Genomic DNA, 26,033 nt, shown 5'->3' on the forward strand with positions numbered 1-26,033 from the left:
GCCAAGCGGCCCCACCACCATTACCTCTCTCACCAAATCCTGTGCTCCACTGAGAATTAGATCTAAAATTGCTCCCTCTCTTGTCCGTTTCTGAACCAATTGCTCCATAAAAATGTAATTTATTCCATCCAGGAACTTTATATCTCTAGCATGTACGGATGATACATTTACCCAGTCAATATTGGGGTAATTGAAATCTCCCATTATTACCGCACTACCAATTTGTTTAGCTTCCCTAATTTCTCTTAGCATTTCACTGTCTGTCTCACCATCTTGACCAAGTGGACGGTAGTATACTCCTATCACTATAGTCTTCCCTGACACACAAGGGATTTCTACCCATAAAGATTCAATTGTGTATTTAGTCTCATGCAGGATGTTTATCCTGTTGGACTCTATGCCTCAAAGTATTTTCAATATTTTCCAATCTTTTAGTTGTAATTAGATCTAACTGAACCATATTAGATTGTACTTGCGCAAGTTCAGTAAACTTTGATTCCAAAATATTTAACTTAGTCCCACATTGAGAGATAAAGTTCTCATTAGCATTGTAACCTCAAAAACTTTTGTAAGGTTGAAAATAGTTATTTCTAAGGATTTAATAGCCTGCCAAAGCAATTTCAATGTTATTACAGGGGGTTTAGTAAACTCCAAGTTGGGGAGTGTTGCCATTCAATCTGCACCACCTCCGCTCCTTATTCCACCCTCAAGCTGAGCTTTCAGTGTCAAAGATTTACTCACAGGATCAGGAACGGCCCTCTCCACAGCTTCAACCGGGCTCACTCCTTCTGCTGCTCCCAAAATGGGCCCATGCTCCTCAGCACTTACGTCCTCCATAGATCCCGCCATCGCATCAGCTCGGTACCTCTCCTTTATGAGTAGATGAATAACAGGCTCATTTCCAGGAGGGGAAGGCGTTTTACACGCCCCGGGAGTGAACGATATTTCTTCGATCTGCAGAGATGGCGTTTGCTCAGCGTTGTTACTGCCTGCGATCTCTTCCGGAGGTCTCATTGGGGTATGCAAGAAAAAGCCCTCTATCCGCGTTTGCAGGCCTCGCAAAGTGGGGGAGCTAACACTGGCCCCCCCGCAGTTTGGCCTTGTGTTTCATATGCGGCATCAAGAAGCAATCAGGAAATTTAAAAAAAGGAAAAAAATAACGCAGCCGAGGAGCTCTTCTCAGCATTCCTCGCCGTCGACCATCTTGGCTCCACCCCCCTGAAATGTATTTCTTCTTGAATGTAAATGGCAAAATTCAATAAATAAATAAATAAATAAATAAATAAATAAAAAGAATTTGGGCCGGCGTGCACCGCACGGATTTTAAAAGGTGCGCGTGTATCTCCTAGTACGCAAACAAAAATCATTTTCAGAAAAAGGAGTGGGGCGTGGGTGCGGTCTGGGCAGGGCCTGGGCGTTCCTGGCTTCATGAATGAAACCAGCATGCAAATACTTAGGCATCCAAGCGCACGCCAGGGTCCCCTACCGCGTAACTTTACTTCTGCTATGGATTGTGTGCAAGTCCTAAAACAAAAAAAAGTAAAGAGGTGAGCAGGGTTTTAAAGATTGGGGCTAACAGGGCAAAAGGGAGGCTATTTAGGGGGTTTAGAAAGTTCTATCCCTTACCTGGGCAAACTTGAAAAATGGGCAATTGCATCTGCATGCGTGGCTTTTAAAATCCCTCCCCCCCCCCCCCCCCCCCCACGCGCGCGCCCATGTACAGGATAGAGGCGGCATTTGCACGCGTCCATACAATAAAAACACAAAATGGCTAAAAGACGCCCTCCGCCACCATCACACCCAAAGAAACCTCAGAGCTAAAAACACCAGCCTGGTAAACGTACCCTCCGCAAAACAAGCACAGCTCACCGCAACCAGAGAACGCGCCATATCAATAGCTGGCCCTTCTTTGTGGAACACACTCCCTGCACAACTCAGACTGGAGACATCCTCCCAGTCTTTCAAAAAAAATCTAAAAACCTGGCTATTCCAAAAAGCCTTTCAGCTCTCAAGCCTAACTCCCCACCCTCCCCCCATCCCCACCCCAACCTCACAATAACATGGAAACGTCACAATCCTAATTAACCTTTAGACATGCCCGCGTACCTCACTAACAGGCCGTTGGAGCGCACTGTTAACCTGCCATTGGACGCGCGTTCTCCCTTACCCCTTATTCAGAAAGGGGAGGAAAACGCGCGTACAACCCGCGGCACCTAATAGAGCCCTCAACATCCCAATCGAAAGTAACCTTGAATCAAGCTTCAAAATGGTAAATATGTATTTGAAAATTATTGGCCAATTACTTGTACAATTAAAACTGGTTTTAAATATTGACAAATCTGTTTTTATGATTTTAGATAGAAAAAATTTTAATCAAGAAAAAAACTCAATTAGATGATCAAGCCTGTTTTAATTTAACTGATACCGCAAGAAACCTCAGCCTGATTTTCGATTATGAATTAAATTTTAAAGCTCACATATCCCAAAAAGTCAAGGAAGGTTTTAATAAATTAAGGCTTTTAAAACGTTTGAAACCGATACTTTCTCCATATAATTTTAGATACGTTTTACAGATGTTAGTATTTTCAGGGCTTGATTATTGTAATTCAACAATGCTGGGACTTCCTAAATCCACTACTCGACCCCTTCAGGTAATCCAAAATGTTGCAGCAAGGATATTGACGAACACAAAGAAAAATGAACATATTACTCCAGTATTAAAATCATTACACTGGCTACCCGTGGAATTTAGAATTAAACACAAGACTCTCTGTATGCTTCATAAAATCATTTACGGAGACAATATGGATTGGTTGAATACAACTATTAAATTACATTTACCTCAACGAGACCTAAGATCATCTAACAAAGGCTTGTTATCAATACCTACAGTCAGATCAGCACACCTGAGCGAAGTCAGAGAAAGGGCCATTTCAGTAGCCGGACCAAAGCTTTGGAATAGTCTGCCACCAAAGTTGAGAATGCAAGATATTCTAAAGAAGTTCAAAAAAGATCTTAAAACATGGTGTTTTTTACAAGCATACAGAGATAACCCAAAGGTAGGCGCTAGTTTCTGCCTGCACTGGGAAACAGCACAGAAAAGCAGTAAAAACTGCTTTTCTATGCACCATCCGACTTAATATCATGGCGATATTAAGTCGGAGGTCCCAAAAAGTAAAAAAAGTTAAAAAAAAGAAAAAAAAATGTAAAATGGGCCGGCGGCTGTCGGGCCGAAAACCGGACACTCAATTTTGCCGGCGTCCGGTTTCCGAGCCCGTGGCTGTCAGCGGGCTCGAGAACCGATGCCGGCAAAATTGAGCATCGGCTGTCAAACCCGCTGACAGCCGCCGCTCCGGGTCAAAAGGAGGTGCTAGGGACGCGCTAGTGTCCCTAGCGCCTCCTTTTGCCCGTTTCTACCGCACCACCTAATTTAAATAGTGTATCACGCGCACAGGCGAGTGGCCTGTGCACGCGCCGGGAGAGCGGATGTTTGTCTGCTCTCCCGCGGACTTTACTGAATCGGCCCATAAGCCCCACTATGCCTCCTATGTACAGATTTCCCCCTTTGTAAATAACTAGAGGTGCCCACTTCCCTATGTAACTATAGTTATTGCCCTTTTGAGCTGTTTAAATCAAATTGCCCTGTTGAGATGTTTGAATCAATAATTTTTCAATGTTCACCACTGCTAAAATGTAATTGTATTAACTGTTGATTTTCCGCCGTTCCATGTAAAAATTGTAAGACAGGTTCGTCCTACTATTTCTCCACACTAACATGTAAACCGATGGGATGTACCCCAATGAATGTCGGAATATAAAAGCAAATAAATAAATACATAAAATAAATATGAAATTGTGATCATATATACGCACGTACAGCCTATTGTATACTGTGCATGCATTTACGTGCGTATGTTATAAAATGGCTGCGTCTGTGCGCGAGCCGGTATAGGCGCACATATGGCCACCCGCGCAGCAATTTAAAAGTTACTGGTCCTGTGAGCTGCTCCATTTTGGGTACCTGTCCTCCACCTTCAATTCCCATCACATATTGCACATTGCTGTACCTGATGCCTGGAATAGCCTTTCTGTGTGCCATTTTCAAATCCCACCTAAGAGTCTGCCTTGCGGAGGCTGCTTTTCAATTTTAAACCCCTGATCGTTGTCTCTAATAAATGTATTTCCCGAGGTATCTGCTCTGCCTTGACTAGATTGTGATCGCCATGGAGAAGACTCTCTTGCGTAGCTGTACATCTATTAACAGTATGAAAATTTTAAGTTGGAAGGGCACAACATTTTCATATCTTTATAATTTATAGCACTGCATGTATCTAGTAGCTCTATAGAAATAAGTAGTAATAGTAGTGGTAGTACTACTTTTGGTGCTTTCCAAGACAGGAACCTATGCCGGATATAAAACTCCAGATTTCGTTAATGGAAAAGAATGACGATAACCGTTAGGTCACCAAGATCATTTGAAATGGTGTGGACTAAATCAACATAATTTGCCCTGAATCAAATTGAATGTACAGGCTTGTATTCCGCTTTCCAAAATCAAAGATGTATTCAGAGCATCAATCGACCATGCATGAGGACTGAAGAGGTGCACTTAAAAATATGACTTTCAAGGTAGCTGCAGCTAAGAACTGTGCTAGACAATTCGAAACAAAAAAAAAATCAACACGTCTATTGATGTGGGGTGGGGTTGGTGAAAAGCGTGGATGACAATTTTCCATAGCCTGTCATATTGCAAGGTAGGTGTGAGCTTTTGTACGTGTGCACCTGTAGCTAATTTTATTTCAAAGAGAAATTACCGGCCTGGTGAGGTTTGCCTGTAAAAACTGCCTATCATGTTGCTGCGCATACAAAGGAGCTGATGCAGTATTTGTGCTCGGTGTTGAGCGCCTGTTTTCCTAACGCATGCCCAACCACCTCTCCTGGACACGCGAAGTAATATTTTAATTAGGGGTCACGCAAAAAAAGGAGGCGCTAGGGAAGTTTTGTGTCCCTAGCGTCTCGTCGCCATCGGGCGCACAGGAGAGGTGGCTGTCAAGCTGGTTGGGAAAACAGACGCTCAAATCTATGAGCATCCGTTTTCTCCACTACTGGAATAGACATGCACAAGATACACAGCCTGGACCCTGTATCTTGTCTGTGTCTATTGGGCGTCCAGAAATGTTTATTTCAAAAAAAAATAAATTTTTTTTTAACTAAATCTGCTTTATTTGGTTCCTCCTAATTAGTATCACTACGATACTATTAGGAGGAATCACAGAAAACAGGATTTTTATTTTTTGAATGCTCCCTTTAGCGTGGCACACCCAGGCTGGCATAAAATTTGTCGCGTTGCAATGGGCGCCTTGGCTGCGTGGGAAACTTTCTGTATTGCAGGGATTAGCTAATAGCTCGAGTTTGGACCTGCTAATCCCCGTATTGCATCAGGGGTTATGAATGCGCCTCCCAAACGCGCGTTAAACCATGCGCTAGCTGCTGCGCACGCTATTGCATTGGCCCCTAAAGTGCCTGCATCCATTTGTAGCTGCTGTTTCCGTGGGTGTCCAATGTGTGTGCGGGGGGGGGGGGGGCGGCCAGCATGCTTCATTTTCAAGATCAAATCTATGTGTGGCCATTTTCCTCACCTGAGCTAATCGTACCTCCAAGAACCCCTTTTTTTTTTGTTGTTTTGTCTCTGCGTTTTAGAATTCCGGAGTCTCCGGGCCAAATCCGGAGCGTTCCCAGGTAGGGTGATATACTACTACTATCTGTCGCTCTTTGTTGTGTGTAAATTTTCGAGGGATTTTTGCAAAGCCGCACTCGAGCTGGGCAAGCTTTACTGCTGGAAGTTCAGTGCTTCCTCCAGTTTCCCACGAAGAGAAACAAAACAAAAGAAAAATCTTTAATGACTACACAGTGAGAGATGTTCTAACAGTGAGTCGCTGAACGTCCTGCATTTCTTCCATTCTGAGTTATCAATAAATAAACATCTTGGGCTAGGTTCGGAGCTCTAGTTTCTATTGCTTGGCCCACCAGAAAGGCTGCAGCAGTACAAGTTAAGTTGCAGTTTCCTGTAGACCAGGTGCTTGCTTTTGTTTTCGAAGGCTTTGGTTTCAGTTTTGATTGACCTCCGCCCATTAGAATATTATTTGTAAGCAGTGATGCCTTTAAAGAAAGCAATTTTTAAACTGCCCGAGGGGCTTGCAGGCCTGTAGCTACTTTTGTGCCTGCAAACTGATTTTCAAAGGGAAAGACCCTACAGATTTCCCGCCCCCCCATGAAAATTCAGACCCATGAGGGAAGTGCCTGCATCGGGGCTTAATTTGTGTCATTCTGGCCCTTTTCAAGTTTAACAGGCGGAGCAGGCAGGGGTGGGTGTTCTCCCACTCCTCCCCTCCCCTCCAGGCACACAGAAGAAAATAATAGTCACTCTGATCCTTCATCCAACCTCTCCCCTCCTGTATTTCAGGGAACAGAAGGGGAAAGGGGTGATACTGAAACAGACTCTGCAGAGCAAAGAACAGACCCCAAAAAGGGTTTGAATTAGAGCAAGTTTGAAATTTGTGAGCAGGAGTGCCAGTCGTCAAGGCTTTCACCCTGGCCTTGATGAATGACCCCCGCGCATACAATGACCCCCCCCCCCCCGCGCATACACCTTCCAATCATTTCTGGCAGAACCCCCCAGCATCGCTCCTGCCCTTTTCAATGTACAGACCCTATGGAAGGAAGATCCTGGCCCCAGGAAATGTTGCAAGTTATTGCTGGAAGAAACAGAGCAAAGACAGCAAGGAAAAGAAAACTTGTAAGCTTCACGGAGAATAAGGAATGCCTGAATAACTTGGCATTCCTAGCTGACTGCACCAATTATTCAATATTTACACTTTCTATAGTTAGACTTATCTTGCAGACTCCAACAAAGGATTAAGTTGTAAAAAAAAAACTGTGTGGTTAACTTTCAGTCATTTACATGCATAAAAAACAGGTTTATGTGCCTAGAGAGCACGTTATAAAATTGTCCTTGGGTGTGTGCATAACTTCATCTCATGCATACTGTTATGGTCACCAAAAAGAGGTGTTCTGAGGGAAGGACTTTGAAGTTACATTCACACTTTTGATTTTAAAAAGTATGCTAACTGGCACACACATGGGTATTACATCCTGCAAAGTGTATCTTAGGGCTGTTTTGGATAATTTTCAAAGCAAAATTATGTGCATAAGTTTACTTTGAAAACTGCTGTAACTTGTGTGTGTCTAACTGCTGCATAGGTTACCTACCTTGTTACAAAATAACCCTCCTTATGTACACGCCCAATCAGTAAATAATGTACACAATAATATAAAAAGAACTATTGCAGCTAGTCACACAAATAATACAAATTGCAATCAGAAATTCATACTACACAATATACAGTGACCATGCCATATATGAGCTAACGCAACCAATAAATACTAAATATTTCATAATCCACTTAACTCCTACGTAATCTTTAAAAATTAAAATGAACTTGGCAGCAAAATTCTCAGAGGTTCTTAAAGGTACAGTTACCCATAAGTGAGTCTAAACAAACAGTATTCTAGAAGTTTCTGAAATCTAAGAAAATCCTTTTCCAGACAAATAGGCCTGGCAATAGCATTCGAATACGTTGGAGAGGTGCCAGTGAACGCTTGTGCTCTCATCCTGGCAGGGCTGGTGCAAGGGTATTGGGCACCTCAGATGACCCTTGCGCTGCTACCCCCCCCCCCCCCCCCCCCCGGCATGCCCCTATCTGTTTCGGGGCCGCGAGCAGCCCTGAAAAGCACACAGTGTCGCGCGCCCCCTCCCCTACCTGTTTCGGCGCCGGCTGTGTGCTTCTCAGTGCGCCCCCCTACGGCTCGGTGCCCTAGGCCAGTGGTCCCACCAGGCAGACGGGTTTTCAAAATATCCACAATGAATATGCATGAGAGAAAATTTGCATGCCCTGCCTCCATAACATGCACATTTTCTCTCATGCATATTCATTGTGGATATCCTGAAAACCCAACTGGCTGGGGGGGTCCCCAGGACAGGGTTGGGGACCACTGCCCTAGGCGACCGCCGAAGTTCTCCCAATGGACGCGCCGGCCCTGCATCCTGGACAACCTGCAGTCCCTTATTAAACAGATACTCAAAAGGGAAGCACCCCTGGACCAGGGCCGACAGGCCAGGGCATAGTTCTGAAGTTTTTCTGAAAGACAGGTGCCTTCCTCAACTCTTTTAAATCTGTATTCGTGCCCGTTAGGATCGGTATTGAAAGATTTCTTTCATATATGCCAATGATGTGCAATTTTTATTTTTTTATTCTCCGTGAGGTTGGTGATGTCTCTCCTGAAAAATTCTTTCAAGATTGTACGTCACAGATTAGACATTGGACGGCATCTTTGTAATGCTTTGTGTTTGTGACTTCCGATGAAATGAATGCGGAAACTATAATTGATTCAGAACATAGTGGCCATATTGTGACGGGGAGTACTAGGTGGACACTTGCAAGTCCTCTGTGATTGGATCTTTACTGGCTGCCGGTGAATGGCAGATGTAAATTAAAAAAAATATATATTTCTTTGGCATTTAAAATAACAAGAGGAATAGGCCAAAAACAGCTGAAAAATAGTTTGAGATGGCATTTGGCTAGAAATATTTTAAGATCGTCTAAAAGGTATTTATTAGAGGTCCATGCAGCTTTTGGCACTATCACAAGCGAGATCTTTCTCTGGGGTGGTTGGACAATTCTGGAATAATCTTCCATCAAGTTTGAGGGAAGGGGATTTGTTAAGGTATGGAAACGCTTTAAAAACTTGCCTGATAACTGGTGACTTATAGTAATGGCATAGGGCTATATATCTGACAAGAAATGATTGTAGATATTATACTGCTGATGTGTCATTTTTTATGCGTGGCACCTATGCCACAGAAAGTGCAAAGAGGTTAAAGGTGTTGAAAGGTTTAATGGTAAAAATGCAGGTTTCTCTTTCTGGGAGCCTTGAGGGGTTGTAAGCAGTGAGTCGATATTGGTTGGAAGAGCACAGGATGTGCATGGGGCAAGAGGTTAATCTGGAAGCAGCATAGGAATACTCCAGAGCCCTGGGTCAGCTATGTGTCAGGAGGTGTAATCTGCCTTCTTGACAGACAAGCCCTGACTCTATTGAGTCTGGGGCTGTTCCAGGTTGCAAGGAAAGAGAATGGGATGGAGCTGTGCTCCTCACCCAGGATCTCAGAAGGGAGCAGCAGGAGCGCAGGAGCGCAGGAGCGCAGGGACTCCCCCCCCCCCCCCCCCCCCCCCCCAAAAAAAAAAAAAAATCCCCAGAGGCTTGAGAGCAGAGGAGAAGACATACGGGACGATTCAGTATGGTGTGCTCGGCCGAGCGCACCTTTAGCCCTGGTTTGGCTTTGCATTTTCGACGCGCTATTTTTACCCCTTATACTATAAGGGCTAATAGCGCGTCAAAGACGCGTGGCCAACCCCCCTGAAACTAATAGCGCCCGCAACATGCAAATGCACGTTGATGGGCCTATTAGTTATTGCCGCGCGATACAGAAAGTAAAATGTGCAGCAAAGCCGCACATTTTACTTTCAGAAATTAACGCCTGCCCAAAGGCAGGCGTTAATTTCGGCCGGCACAGGAAAAGTGTACAGAAAAGCAGAAAAAACTGCTTTTCTGTACACCCTCCGACTTAATATCATAGCGATATTAAGTCAGAGGCCCCAAAAATTAAAAAAAATCAAAAATTTAAAAAAAAAAATTAAAAATCTGCCCGCAGGTTGGAAGACGGACGCTCAGTTTTGCCGGCGTTCATTTTCCGAACCCGTGGCTGTCAGTGGGTTCAAGAATCGAGGCCGGTAAAATTGAGCGTCGGCTGTCAAACCTGCTGACAGCCGCCGCTTCTGTCAAAAAAGGAGACGCTAGGGACGCTCTCCTGTGGGTTTTACTGTATCGGCCCGATAGAGAGTGCAGTACGAACCTGAAAGTTGGAAGTAACATGGTATCTGTTCCCCTTTGCCTTTAAAAAAAAAAAAAGAAAAAACCAATAAACTTTGTTCCATTCAGAATTATTTTTAAATTGTTTTGGATCATTTTTTATCTAAAAATGACCAGTGCACAAGTTGTATCTAAATGTGAAGCAAGGTCCAGTTTAAAAGACAACCTTCAACAAAGCTTTTTTCTTCAGTTGTCAGGTCTGGGAAGCCAGCCAGTGTTTAGGTGTGATTTATGTCCCAGGCACGGCAGAGTTTCCAGACACTGCTTTACAATTAACGGCAGACCTAGATAAATAAATAATTCCTTATAACCTTTTAAACTTAAGAAGAAAGACACTGTATCTTAGTATTGCATTTATTACAAGATATTTAAACATTAGGGGGCGGATTTTAAAAGCCCTGCTCGCGTAAATCCGCCCGGATTTACGCGAGCAGGGCCTTGCGCGCCGGCGCGCCTATTTTCCATAGGCGCGCCGGCGCGCGCAGAGGCCCGGGACTCGCGTAAGTCCCGGGGTTTTTTGTCGGGGGCGTGTCGGGGCGGGGCCGATCAACGCGGCATTTTGGGGGCGGGACGCGTGGTTTCGGCCCGGGGCGGTCCAGGGGCGTGGCCGCGCCCTCCGGAACCGCCCCCGGGTTGCGTCTCTGCGCGCCAGTGGCCAGCTGGCACGCGTGGATTTACTTCTTCCTCCGGGAGGCGTAAATCCCCGGACAAAGGTAGGGGGGAGGTTTAGATAGGGCCGGGGGGGTGGGTTAGGTAGAGGAAGGGAGGGGAAGGTGAGGGGAGGGCGAAAGAGAGTTCCCTCCGAGGCCGCTCCAATTTCGGAGCGGCCTCGGAGGGAACGGAGGCAGGCTGCGCGGCTCGGCGTGCGCCGGCTGCCCAAAATCGGCAGCCTTGTGCGCGCCGATCCAGGATTTTATAAGTTACGCGTGGCTACGCACGTATCTTATAAAATCCAGCGTACTTTTGTTTGCGCCTGGTGCGCCAACAAAAGTACGCAAACGCGCATTTTTTTAAAATCTACCCCTAGGAGTATTAGAAGCTTCACACATATAAATATATAAAATTAAAAATTAGAAAAGTAAAAGCAAGTGTTTTTTTTGTCAAGTAGATGGAATTTCTATACTAGATCAAAGCACATTAGATGTAGTGTGAATTTGTAAGTAATATTTTTCTGCACATTTATTAGTTAGTAACTCAGGAGAATAAAGGATTGCTATGTTAGTCAGTTACATACTAATTGTAAATTGTTAAAAGTATTCGGCAGATAAAGGTATATATACCGTACACTCTAGATATTTGGGGTTGCTGCTGTCCTATTCTGATCACAGCATGCCCGAGGCTTTGGCAAAGAATTTTAACTCTTGGTAAGATCACTTTGTAATTCTTATATCAACAGACTTGATCTGAATTAATTTGATTTAAACAGACTTAGGGGGTCATTTTCCAAGTGGCTCGCACACGATAAGGGACGTTTCGCATGCGAAACGTCCCTTATCGCGTGCGATACCAGGATGGGGGCGGAGTCGGCCCTGGAAGAGGAAGAGTTGGGGCATTACCGGGGCCGACTCCGCGAAGACGCCGAAAAGGTAAGGGCCTTTTCGCGTCCGAGTTCGTGCCCAATAGCTACACCTTCTATGGTGGCGCTATTGGGTGTGAAACCGGCAGCGATGGCACCGTGGCGGTGCCATCGCTGCCGGCTAGCGCAGGACCGCCCCCCTGGGTCGACCCCCCGCCCCTCATTTTCTAAAGTATCGCAGGCCTGCGATACTTTAGAAAATGAGGCCCTTAGTCTGCGTTTATCTGATCTAATCAATTAAATTTATCAATTGAATTTAATTGTATACTTTTCTTATGTAAAATAAAAATATATTTTTCTTTAGAGAACATGTCTCTGACTGAGTGTGTGAATATATGTGGTTCAGATTTCATAATAATTAACTGAGCTCAATAAATGCATTAACTCTTAGGAGCTCTAATGTGTTAACTTATGTGACATGATGTTTCTAATACCAGGAGAGTAACTTTTAATGGGTAATCTGTTAATAAAAACTCTCCCCTTAGAGGTAGCTATCTATCGGAACAAGGACCCAGGACAGCAGTTAAAAGATAAAATCTGTGCTTAACTAAGACAGGAACCTTTCTGGACCAGGAAGCCAAACTGTGCCAGAGGGAACTTGTTTTGGGGCTCAAAGGATCCTGATGCTGCTCAGAAGGATTTTTCCATGAGCTGAGCAGGACATTCGTGTAACTATTTTGCTAGGGGGAATAAAAAGAGTGCCAGTCTAGGCTGTGCAAGGACCAAGGAGAAGAGAAACAGGACATTTACTTAAGGAGAGGAGTTAAGATTTCTGGCACCTTGATTCTGTTTGATTCCTGCATCTACCTGAACTATTACTTTCACTATGTTTTGATCCTGAAGATTCTGCAGTAAACAGCCTAATTTTTGGAGCACAACTTGAGTCTGGAGAGTGGTTTGTTTATGTGGAGTGTTCTCGGCCTGGTACTGGCCCTGCAGGTTATCCTGTCCCCAGCTCACGGCCCCGGAGATTTATTTCCTCACCTCAGGATAGAAACTACAATGCTCCCCAAGGCTGGGAAGGGGACCCCTGGCATACAGGGGGTTCACATGTATTAAGTTATGTTGCACTGATGTTGTATATCGCCTAGGAAGATTGTATCAGGCGATTAATAAATGATTTTAAATAAAAGCTAATGGATTGCTGTTGAATTATGAAGGAAGGCTGGATAGGGATGATAATTTGTTTTAGTAAATGTTGATGGAGTTTCTTTGCCAGTTCATCTATTTCAAACTGTATTACAGTCTCTTGTGTAGGGACACGTTGATTACTGCAGCAGTCTATGTGTTGGTTTACCAGAAAAACAGCTGCATATGTACTCCAACAAATGCAATGTGCAGTGGCACAATTGCTCACAGGATTGAGCCGGAGTGATCAAATCCAGCCTGTTGTCAAAGAACTACATTGGCTGGTGGTTAAACATAGGTCCCAATTCAAAATGTTAGTTGTAACACATACATTATTAAATATGGATCATTTCTGTGTGGTTAAAATCAAAGCTAAATGGTATTCACCCTTTGCATTCAGCAGGTCAGAAATTGCAACATGTACCATCCAATTAGGAATATCAACACCAGAGAATTAGAACTATGACTTGCTCAAATATATCCCCAGTCCTGTGGAATTCTTTGCTGGCACATCTTAGGGCAGAGATTAAAGTACTAAGGCAGGCATTTGGATGATGGACAGTCTTGTTTTCGACTATGTTTATTGTGTTTTTAAATATTTTGTTTTATGATGTTTTAACTTTTTTTATGGATGCTTTTATATTTGTACTCCACACTGATTGATTGGAAGCTGTAGAGTATAAGGTTTTTAAATAAATGCAGAGCCTTAAAAGTAAGGCAAACAATCTTAAATTTTGCTCTGAAGACAACAGGTAGCCAATACAGGCCACATAAAATAGGAGCAATGTGGGTCCTAAAAGAACACCCCACTACCAGGAGAGCAGCATCATTCTAAATTAACTATATCTTATACTAATTCTTTCAAGGAAGCCCCACAAAGAGTGAATTACAATAATCTGGGAAAACACTACAGGTTGCAGAACAGTTTTCAGTTGCATATCAGTCAGAAAAGGTTTAAACCAAAGTTAGGCAACTTTGGTCCTGGAATACCACAGGTGATGTTTTCAGGATCTACAGAATGAATATGCATGAGATAGATTTGCATACAATGGAGGCGGTGCATGCAAATATACCTCATGCATATTCATTGGGGATATCCTGAAAACTAGGCCTGCTTGTGGCACTCCAGAACTGGAGCTGCCAAAGTGGGAGTCTCTCACCCATTGCAGGAGGCGTGGCAGGTCTGCAGCAGGGGTGCAGCAAGCTGAGCTGCATGGTGCCTGAAGGCCAGATAAGTACTGGCCAGTCAGCACAAGTTATTAAAAGCTGGCGGCCCAGACTATAGGTTGTGAAAGTGAAAAGAAGGGCAGAAGCTGTTCTACAAAGCTGCTTTAACTGCAGCACCAAGCTCTGGCTTTTTAATACTCAGAGCTGCAATAAGTCCTCATCTAATGTAAATCTGAGCTCATTTTCTGCTGCCCTGCAATTTTAAGATCAGTACAAAAGGTTGTTTTGCAAAATGCTTTACTCTTCATTTTGATATCTTTTCTTGGTGCACTGCCAGGGAACTTGTTTGCCTTGTTTTTCCAACCAGCTTGCTAAAAATAGCATGTCATCAGGAAGTCCTGTTTAAAACCTATGGTAGGAAAGTTTATAATTTCCAACAGCCTAAACCCTCTTTTCTTTCAAATGTTTAAATACGTTAAATAATTAAAATACATTGCAGTCTGGGGCAGTTTGTAGTTATAGTACAAAGGTAGTTCTATAAGTTATCGGACAGTTCTAGACAAGTTTAATGAAAGCATTTTGCACTTTGTATACCAATGATATGATGACAGATTTATATTACTAGGCATGTTTAAAGATATTCTTTTTTAATAACGCTGTCTTAAATATTGTACAGCACGTGTGCTATGCAGAAAATGTTTGAAGAAATCTTCCAATCAAACCTGCAGAGTCCACAAGGATTAAGTATATAATCTTCTCTAAGGACCGGGACGCAGTATGGACAATATCTGGCCATTCTTCCTTCCTTTCAGAATCCAGGACAGTAACCGTACTTGCTCGTAGCTTCTTCCATGAATTTGCTGCTAAAGCCCTGGCTGACTTCATCACTCCTGGTTTTTCTATGTCCTGTGCTCTTGCCCCTTCACTGCCTTACTCTTTACTCGTCACTACCTCTTCCCGGCCGTGCAAAACTTCTGCAACATCGCTCTCTTTATAAGCTTTACCGAGTTTCTTTCCATGTTAAAATCTGACCTGTAAAAGCTTTTTTTTTTTTTTTTTTTGTCTCTACCCCGACTCCACAACATTTCCTTGTTCCTTTGGTTTGGAATTTTCTGCCTTTGCGTCCATTTATTTCTTTTACCCTTTATTTCAGCTTGATTACAGTAGCATGTCATTGTAATTATAAAGAATTTTGGAATACATTCAAACATAGATGCTACAAAATGTAAAATAAATGCATAACTTTAAGCATTTTGGATGGTATAGACTATAGACAGGCTTTTTACAAATAGAATGAAGAGAGCAAATAAGAGCAAAACCCGGCACCGATTATGTAGTTTTTTAATTTCCTTTTCTTTCTCACCTTTAAATACACTTAAGATTATTCTCTTTATAGGTGAACTGCAATAGTAACCTCAGACTAATAAAATAAATAATTAACAAACAGTTTTATATTGAAAGAATCCTGGTACCGCATATTTTTGGCACGTCTATAATGTTTTAGCTATCCTAATTAATTTCTATTACTATATGTGCCTTTACGTGAACCGTTGTGATGGTTAATTTACTGAACGACGGTATAGAAAAGTTTTTAAATAAATAAATAACAGAGGTCGGAATCCTCCATTGCTAATTTGCTTCTCTTCACTATATTATATATCATGGTGCAGCTTGTAGAGACTGGTTACAAATGTGTCAAGGTTAACCTTGTCTCAAGAATGCTGTTTTCCACTGGGCAGAGCATAAATAGGGAAGTGGAGTGAGGCGTCCCCTGTTTGCCTGTTGAAACGTCTTCCTCCTCTCGCATATAGAATGTTTTTTTCATTTTTAGTAATTAAGGAAAAAGGAGATAGTAGTGGCACACGAGGAGGGTAATTTTATAACTGCGCAGATTGGGTTAAAGTGTGCATGTAACCTTTACAGAGTTTATGTAAATTTTATAACTGGTACAGGTTATCTTATGTGCATGTGTTTAATAAGATGTGTAAGTCACAACTTTGCCCCATCCGCACACCCTGAAATGCCTGTCCCCCTTTGCACCTAAAAGTTACACACAAAATTGGGTTACGCTGGTACTTTTACATGCACTGAGCCCCAGGCAATTTGATGAAAGCCATTGAATGGATTTGAAAATTCAGCTCAAAGTACCTCTTTCATGACCTTTATTCAAAGGCTCACATTGGAAAGCAGCAGCAAAACATTTTTTGGTGAGATTAACAAACTGATATAACCTGGGCCCTTATTGTTACCAGTGTAACACAGTAGATGATGGTAGAACCCATCCGGTCTGCCCATTTCTGTCTGTCCACAAGACTGAGGACATATCTAGTTGATTTGATTTTAAAAAATGTATATCCTGCACATTTCCAATGTTCAAGGTGGGCTACAATTAAAATAAATTACATAAATCACAACTAAACAGTAAACAAAATGGCTAACATACCAGCATCTTTCAAAGACACCAAATGATTTTTGAGGGATTCTTACCAGACTTGAATTAAACCTCACTTGAAACCCTCAAAAAAATTTTTTTTTAGCACAATCTATATAATATTAATGACCCCAGTACAGGGTGAAGCATTTAAACTAACATTCAATGAAAAGATTATTTTCACAAAAAAATTTTTTTTAGACGAAGAGAGGAACGTTTCATATATTAATATCATGAATCCCCGAAGGGGTGATATGGTTGTATTATAATCATAAACGGACCTCCTCCATCCAGATTTTTCTTGAAAAAATTATAATGTGAAAACACCAAGTGCAAACCTCTTTCATTTTTTAAAAAAATTATTATTTGCTGAAAAACAGTGAGATTCACTCCATGAATAACTGAAACCATGAGTATAACTGTCCCGGTAAATTGTGAGATACCCAATTGTATTTATAAATGCTTGAACAAGCTATATGAACCTCTCAGGCATTGATGAATATGCAAAAGGCTTGAACACAAGCTCAATCAACATCCCGACATCTGATGTTGTGAATCAATGACCAACATACCAGCATGACATAACATACCAGCATGACATAAAAGAAACTCAGGTCAAAGAACTATATAAAATAGATCTGGATTAACACACATTAAAAGCAAATACACTCCAGCTAGAATTATATAACTCTGCTAACTTGACAGAAAAAACTGAACAATATATCAGCCAACATATGATCATTTTAGAACTCTCGTTGACTATATTGATTATCTGAATGAGACTTGCTCAAATAACCATGCCTTCAGTGATTTTTTTTGAAAGAGAAGGTGCACTCAAATATATGCAATCATTCAGCAAGCATGTTCCCGCAGCAAAGGACTCGCAACAGAGAAGGCCCTACCATGAGTTTCTGCTAGACTAGCAGATTGGATATATCTCATCTCTAGCTATGGAGCATGACACTTCCTATCCAGGATAGATTTTGTTGTCTTACTCTGTAGCACTTCATTATTTTGTACAGAGGAGCATACTGGCTACTTTACACCCAGTACCCCTCCCTTCCCACGTCAAACCACAAAACTATTGCCGGACAATTTGACCTGTTAGGTCCCCTTTGTAGCCTGCTATAAAGATTTAGCTATGTGAGCACTTGCAATTCCTCTAGGACGTCAAGTTATGTTATCTTATTATTGTACTTGCAACCTGCCAAACAAATTCAGCTGTTAGCTTTAGGTCCCCTGCATAGCATGCCAGACGGAACCGGCTATCAGGTCGATACAGTAAAGTGTGCTCTGTCGGAGCGCACCGTCAGCCTGCTCTGGACGCGTGTTTTCCCTTACCCCTTATTCAGTAAGGGGAGGAAAACACGCGGCCCACCCGCGGCACCTAATAGCGCCCTCAACATGCAAATGCATGTTGATGGCCCTATTAGGTATGCGCGTGGGATCCAGTAAGTAAAATGTGCAGCCAAGCCGCACATTTTACTCTAAGAAATTAGCGCCGACCCAAAGGTCGGCGCTAATTTCTTCCGGCACCAGGAAAGTGCACAGAAAAGCAGTAAAAACTGCTTTTCTGTGCACCCTCCGACTTAATATCATAGCGATATTAAGTCGGAGGTCCCCAAAAGTAAAAAAAAGTAAAAAAAAAATAAATTTGAATTCGGCCCGCGGCTGTCGGGCCGAAAACCGGACGCTCAATTTTGCCGGCGTCCGGTTTCCGAGCCCGTGGCTGTCAGCGGGCTCGAGAACCGACGCCGGCAAAATTGAGCGTCGGCTGTCAAACCCGCTGACAGCCACCGCTCCAGGCCAAAAGGAGGCGCTAGGGACGCGCTAGTGTCCCTAGCGCCTCCTTTCCCTCGTTTGCACCGCGTCGCCTAATTTGCATACTGGATAGCTCGCACCGGCAAAGGGCCGGTGCATGCGCCGGGAGAGCGGGCGTTCGTCCGCTCTCCCGCGGTTTTACAGTATCGGGCTGTATGTGAGTAAGTTTACTGTATTTGCCTGTCAGACACAGATGCTAGTTTAATTCTGTAATCGCAATTTAATTCTGTAATCACAGTTTACCTATGTTGGGTGTTACCAATAACTCTGGGGCCACTGTCAAAGACAGGATGCTGGACTACATGGACCATAGGTCTGACCCAGCTTGGCCATTCTCATGTTCTTATGTATGTCCGTGTCCTGTGTGCTACGCGTGCTGTCTGTGGCAGACCCGCGACACAGTCCTCTCACCTCCCTGCAGTAACTCCAGCTCCTGGTTCCTCGTCTCTGGTGGTGGTGGGCCGCCAGCTCCGTCCTAGGGCCTCCCCTGGTGCCTCCGGCTCAGCTACAGTACCTGGCGTTCCCGGTCCAGCCACCACCTCCATTGCTTCATGTCAGGCCCCTCCACGTGGCCCACGGAGAGACGCTGCTAAACGGCGCCGTGCACGCATCTCCAATGTTTAAGAAGGGCCCGCGGTGGGAACTTAGCCATGGCCCCGGATGATGACATCAGTGGAGCACCGGTACTTAAGCCTGGGCTCCGCTCCCTAGCTTTGCCTTTGCAACAGGTCTCCTCGCTGGTTGAGTACTCGTTGCCTCCTGAGAGATTCATCTCACTCCCGTATTCCAGTTCCTCGCTGTTCCTGGTTCCTGATTCCTTGCCTCTACATTCCTGTGCTACACCTTCCTTCAGATTGCCTAAAAGGACTTTGACTTTGCTTTACCTGACCATGCCTTTGACTCTCTCCAAGCCCAGACCTCTGCTTCGCCTGACTACCCCATTGACTCTCTCCAGACCTGGACTTCTGCATTGCCTGATTATGCCGTTGCCTCTCTCCAGACCCAGAACTCTGCATTGCCTGACTATGTTATTGCCTCTCTCCAGACCCAGACCTCTGCATTGCCTGACTACGTCGTTGCCTCTCTCCAGACCCAGACCTCTGCATTGCCTGACTATGTTGTTGCCTGTCTCCAGACCCAGACCTCTGCATCGTTTGACAACGCTTGACCTTCTCCGTGTTCAGACCTCAGCCTTGCTTGCCACTACGTCCAGTTTGCCGCCAGCCCTGACTCAAGCCTGATGCCTCTCCAGCCTACTTCCTGGACTGGGTCTATTCAGGCTTCTGCCTACTCTTGCTCAGGCTCTCCCTGTCTGCCTACGTTCCTTTGGTGCTCGAGTTTCCAGGACACTACCTCATCCAGTGTACCATCTTCCCTCTGCTGCCTCTGGGCTGATCACCATCTCCTCATCAACGTCATACAGAGGCCCACCTAAGTCCAGCCGGCCCCAGCACCCAATGGCTCAACCCGTGGGGAACGAGGGCTGGTATTGGTGAAGCTCCAGTACCTCTGTTCATCAGCCCACTCCGCCTGCCGACGGTGGGGACCCGTAGGTCCTTGCCTACGGGTTGCATCAACCCCCACCTCGGCCCAAGGGTCCACCTCTTGTGCAACACTGTGCTCATCTCCCTGTACAAGTTCAGAGACATCACCTTCTTTTGGCTATCTCTTTTGTGCCCCTTTCATTTCTCCACATTCTTCTTTGGATCATATCTGACCAGACCACCCCAGTCCATTTGTACTGACTTTTCGCTTCTACAAAGGAAGTACACTTCGGTTGAGCTCTTTCTGATTTAATTGTAAAGTAGATATGGTCTGTCTGTCTGAACCAGAATATTCAATTTTAAATGCTCAACATCTCTCTAGAAGCTGAATTCAGCTTCACAGTCCTCTTTAGGCATGTTGTATCAATCTTTACTACCCAAAAACCTGACCCTTTTTTGCGCAGAACGTTCCTCCTTGCTTCTATCGTGGCTGACCTTATCCAGTATATGGCTCCGTTTGTAAAATTTGAACCCTAACAACAGGGTTATAAATCCTCTAAACAATTAGATCTGGGACTACTGTTTGCTGGTTTTGGAACACATGATTAAGAGGAATAATATTTGCTGAACTGGAGTGTAGGGCAGTACCAGAGTGAGAGAGGGAAGTGCCCAGGAAGCGATCAAATGAATAAAAATAGATGAACGTATGGAAAGTTCCTGATGGAAAAAGTAGAGGTCATGGAAAAAACCTGTGAAAATATGTGGCTTAATAGTAGATAAAAGGATTAACAGTGAAGCATATATCGGGGACATTTTGGGGGGGATCAACTTTTTATATGTAAAAATAATTGTTTGTGTTGTCCTAGTCACCTTTATTGTTTGTCCTTTCTTAGGAATCGTTGGCTAAGTTGCATAATTTGCTTGTTTTTGAACAGATTTTGATTGGGAGGAAAATAGTTAAAATGAGTTTATTTGCAGATAACTTGTTATTATTTGTTGGCAACCCTAAAGTTAGCCTTATGGATATTATTAATATCTTTATTATTTTTCGGTCCTTTTCTGGATTAAGAATTAATTATAATAAATCTAAAGCACTCCCTTTAGACCATTCTCTAAAAGAAATGTGGGATAGGCCATTCCCTTTATTTTGGGCCATGGATTCTATGCATCATTTGGTTATCAAATTGACTTGTTTGGTGATAGTTTTGTATTCCTTGAATTTTGTTTCCATTCTGGATAAAATTAAAGCATTACTAGATCATTGGGCATCTCTCCTGCTATCAGTTGTAGGTAGATGTGCGTTAAGAAAAATGGTAGTCTTGCCCAAGCTATTTTTTTGTTTGCAGATGGTGCCATAGTGGGTTAAAAGCTCAGATGTTCAGACTTTTAAGTCATTCAGCTCTGTTTTTAATTGGTGTAATAGCAGAGCATGCTTGAGCTTTGAGATTTGAGAGGTAATAAGAGTGGGTGACTTAGCTTTACTTGATTTGAGGTTGTATAATATTCCTTGGGTATCTTTGGGTAATAAATTTCATGCAGACAGGTCTGATGATAGAATGGACTCAACCTTACATTTATCATAGAGTAAGCTGACTCCACTAAAATGTTCTAGCTTTTGGTTAACTGCTGAAAGGAAAGCAGGAAAATGGTAGAGGAGGGTTATAAGAAAAAAAATTCTAATGCTTCCTCATTTTTGTCTTGCGTGGGTAATGTGGGTTTTCCATCTTGTCTAAGCAATTCTTTGTTTCCTGGTTGTGAAAAATGAGGGTTTAGGACATGTGACACAGCCAAGGTTGCATTGCTTGTGCTCATTCAGCAACGGAGGGATAAGCATTGCAATTCATTCCATCGTCTTGTCTTTGCATATTTGCAGGCAGAATATTATTGTTTGCAAGTGGGTAAAGATGATATTAGCCTGATAATATTTACAGAGGATGATGCAAGTTTTATAGACACTGTCCCTAAATATATTAAGGTGGGTTACAATGTTGGAAAAAATGTGAAAGTTGCCCATTTAACCAAGTTGGCCTTATTGTGGAATGGGGATCTGGGAAACTGTGCAAGGGGATATAAATATTTTTCAAGCTTTTTCCTCAATTTCGGCCGAATTTTTAATCGGCCACGCGTGTAAAAAAAAAACAGGGGTTGTGTGTGTGGCTGGGCCTTGCGTGCACTGTGTGCATTTTCAAAGGGGCCCAGCCACGCGCGTAACCCCGTAACGTGCAGAAGTGCTGGGCTGAAGGAAAGGGGCGGGGCCATTTGCCGCTGTGCCAGGGAAGGGACTGCTAGCGCGCGTAAGTTGCTATTGCTCCAATGGAGCAGAAAGCAACAAAATTAAAAAAAAAAAGGTAGGAGAAAGAGTTTATGGGGTGCGGAGGAGATGGGGAAGGATAAGGACGTTAGATAGGGGGGGAGGGAACGCGCCGGTGTGCATGTTATAAAATTGGCACGTCCATGTGTGCGCACCGGGAAGCGCACGGCACGCACATGGACGCGTGTGCTTCTTTTAAAATCTACTCCTTTATAAGTTTCTTTTGTTAGCCAATATGAGAAAAATTCAGATTAAAATTCGTCAGCAAACTCATATTACTCGGGTAGAAGGAGTTCCAATGAAATTATGGGACTCTGACTTGTGTTTAAAATGTAATTGTCTAAGTGGAACTCTTTGCCGCATGTTCACAGAATGCCATAAATTGCAATCTTGCTGCAGACAAATTTTCGCTTACTGGAAAATAGTTTTGGGCTGCTCGATGGCCTGGCCTGCTAAATTAATATATTTGAATCTTTTTGATAGAAGGTGGTTACTACTGCTGAGTAGGGGCAGGACATTTTTGGTTGTTTCTCTCCTGTTGGCCAAAAAAACATATTCTTTCGTATTGGAAGAGTGCAAATTACCTGCCTTTAGTTTTTGGAAGGCAAATATGCAGCAAACTGCTTTATCGGAAGTGCTAAGGAAGCGAGAGAGCTGCAATTTTCAGAGCCTGCTTGCACAATAAGTTTATTTTCATCTTTGATCAGCTGTCAGAACTGGCTAACTGACCTAATTTTGTTCTGTGTTGTTTTTGGTCCCGTGCTATTTTGTCTTGGTAGTTGCACTCATGGATGACTGTCTGGGTGTGTGCATGGTTTATGTGTGGTGTGATTGTGGGGGTGGTTATTAAAAAAATGTGAGTCATGTTGGAATATTTTTCTATGTAAACTGTTTTCGGTAAATGCTTATGTTGGAATATTGATTCTAATAAACAGATTGTTAAAAATAGGTTTCTCCTTTTTGCATTTAAAATACTGAAGCTTGCCACTTCTATGGATTTAAATCTCCATCGGTCCCCCCCTTAATATTAAACACCTTAATATTAAACATTAAAGAGAGGGGCAGACTAGATAGGCTGCATGGTCTTTTACTGCTGTCATGTTTCTATATTTCTATTAAAAAGCTTCATGGTCCTGATCTCATCCTCGATATACAAATGTACTGCATACATGGTTTTTTTTAATCAAGTTAGACAACTTAATCTAAGACAATTTGCTTTGTCAATCATATTGAACTGCTGACTGCATGAATTAGTGAATATTTCATTTCTTTACATGCTGCATTAAATCTATGTAAATAGTTTTGTCCTACTGTTAAATGATTGACTGATTCAAAAGAATTATGCCTGGGACCAGGCCGGTGGCTCGGTGCCTTTCCTTCTTGGGTCAGCTGGGACTGGAGGTGCTGTGGAGTTAGAGGTCACGACACGGGGGGGGGGGGGGGGGGGGGGGGGTAACCTCAGCCACCACACCATTTCTGACTTCAGAAAGACCCTAGCTATGAAGAAAATAGATGCACATTCCCAAATATGTTTCACACAAAGGTACTTATTCTGTTTACTGGCAGCGTTACAAAGCAGCAAGTTGCAAACTACTGGCTACTTTTTGCAATTATAATGATTTCTTTTTTTCTCCAGTTAACTGAAGGTATCAATAACTCTTTATTCACAAAATGTAACTGACTAATTTTAGTTACTTCTGTAAGGGGCACAGAATCTCTCTTGTTGAGCTCTTTCTTTTTTTTTTCTTTCTTTCATTCAGGCCGAGTCAGTAAAAGTCGCGGGAGAGCGCGCGCACACAGGCCACTCTCCTGTGCGCGCGATTCAGTTTTCAAATGAGGGCCCGCGGTAAAAAGAGGCGCTAGGGACACTAGCGCGTCCCTAGCGCCTCTTTTTGGACAGGAGCGGCGGCTGTCAGCGGCTTTGACAGCCGACGCTCAATTTTGCCGGCGTCGGTTCTCAAACCCACTGACAGCCACAGGTTCGGAAACCGGATGCCAGCAAAATTGAGCGTCCATTTTTCAACCCGCGAGCTGATTTAAAAAATTTTTTTTTAATTTCTAATTATTTTTTACTTTTGGGACCTCCGACAATATCGCCATGATATTAAGTCGGAGGGTGTACAGAAAATCAGTTTTTACTGCTTTTCTGTGCACTTTCCCGGCGCCGGCAGAAATTAATGCCTACCTTTGGGTAGGCGCTAATTTCTAAAAGTAAAATGTGAGGCTTGGCTGCACATTTTACTTACTGAATCGCGTGGGAATAAATAATAGGGCCATCAACATGCATTTGCATGTTGTGGGCGCTATTAGTTTCGGGAGGTGGGGGGGTTGGATGCACGTTTTCGATGCACTATTACCCCTTACTGAATAAGGGGTAAAGCTAGCGCGTCGAAAACACGCGTCCAAACACGGGTTAACAGTGCGCTCCGCCGGAGCACTCTGTACTGTATCGGCCTGATTGTAAGATAAGTGACCAATTTAGCTTTTCTTAAATCTGAAACCAGCCTACCACCGAATCAAGTTCATTCATTTCTGGTCATTCCTCATACCCAAAATACCCTGAATGTTGTTGTCATTTCTAACTTTCTCATGTGACTGCACTCCTTGTAAAGTGGAGCAAAAGTAACTTAAAAATTAACTGTAACTGTTATTAGCTATATCCTTTTTATATGTACTGCTTAACAACCTGTCCCATTTCAAGGATTATCACTACTACTACTACTACTATAATACTACTTAATATTTCTATAGCGCTACATGATATATGCAGCGCTGTACAAACATACAAAAAGACAGTTCCTGCTCAATAGAGCTTATAATCTAATGACAAACATACAGGATAAGAGGGTCTTTTATAAAGCAAGACAATGGTTAAAAGGAAAAGAAAGTTAGTTAACAAGACTAAAAGCAGACAATTAGGCATTAGATTTTCAAGCGGTTTCAAAAAGGTGGGTCTTTAGATGGCAAGAGAAGGAACCTGATGCACCAGCTCAGGAATAACTTCACTGCAGTCCTCAGTTAATTCTCACTGAACTGAATTTGAAATGAAATTGGGGCCAGACACACGGTGCCTGGATAAGGATGTTCTGGAAGGAGTTGTGAACTAGGCGCTGCCTCTGCTCAGGCACTGTTGCATCAATAATTGGACCGGATGTGATGAACGTGTGATTAAAAAAAAAAAAAAAAAAAAGGGTGAAACAATTAAGGTAGACCACTTTCCCAAATATGCACATATCAATGCATATAAGTGGATCTCCCCTCCAAAAAAAAGAAACAGTACCCCCATTGGACTCTGCTATATACTGAAAATTTGGTGTGGCTACAACACTTACCACAAATGTTATTAGGGGAGACCAATAATCTAATGCGCGCTTAAATTCTCAAATAAAAGTATTCGTGCATCACTAGGTATTCACGTGCTAACAACGCTTTTAAAGGTGAACTTTAAAAGCCCATGGTGTGCCAGAAATGCATGCACAAGTCGGGCTCACGTGTGCCCACTAAATTTTAAAGGCTGCCCATATGCGTGTGTACTGTTGTGGGGCTCGACCGTGGAGGATTACGGCCTAACCCCCCCCACCTCTGCCGCCAGAAATTGCCACTCCTTCTGGTCGGCACGGCATCTCCCGTGCCGGGCCAGCCGACTGCAGCCTACCACGCGGCCCCAAATGCCAGCATTCTGCTCTCAGCGGAGCTCTCCCTAGGCGCACATAGCTCCGCCTCTTAAAGGGTTCAGAGCAGGAATCTCTGGACCAGCCTCCTTCGATGACGTCAGGAGGCAGCCCTATAAATAGCAAGCCTTAGTCCCCTGTTAGCTGTCTTTGCAACAGGTCATCTCCTCGGAGAGATAGTTGCTATGTTCTTCTTGTTCCTGATCTTGATCCAGTTCCAGCTCCTGATCCAGTTCCTGACCTAGCTCTCGAGTTCCTCTTCGGCTTGATCTCCTGGTACCAACTCCTGGTTTGCTTCTTGTTCTCGCTCTTCTGCTGCCTGTCTCAACCCCTGTCCTGGTTTCCTCATTTCTCCTCGTCTTCTGCCTGTACCCGGACTCTTGGATTGGACTTTCGCTTCGCTTCTCTGCTGCCTGCCCTGACCCAGACTCCAGACCACTCTTTCACCTCACTGCTC

Source organism: Rhinatrema bivittatum, chromosome 9, assembly GCF_901001135.1.
Source record: "Rhinatrema bivittatum chromosome 9, aRhiBiv1.1, whole genome shotgun sequence".
Taxonomy (NCBI): domain Eukaryota; kingdom Metazoa; phylum Chordata; class Amphibia; order Gymnophiona; family Rhinatrematidae; genus Rhinatrema; species Rhinatrema bivittatum.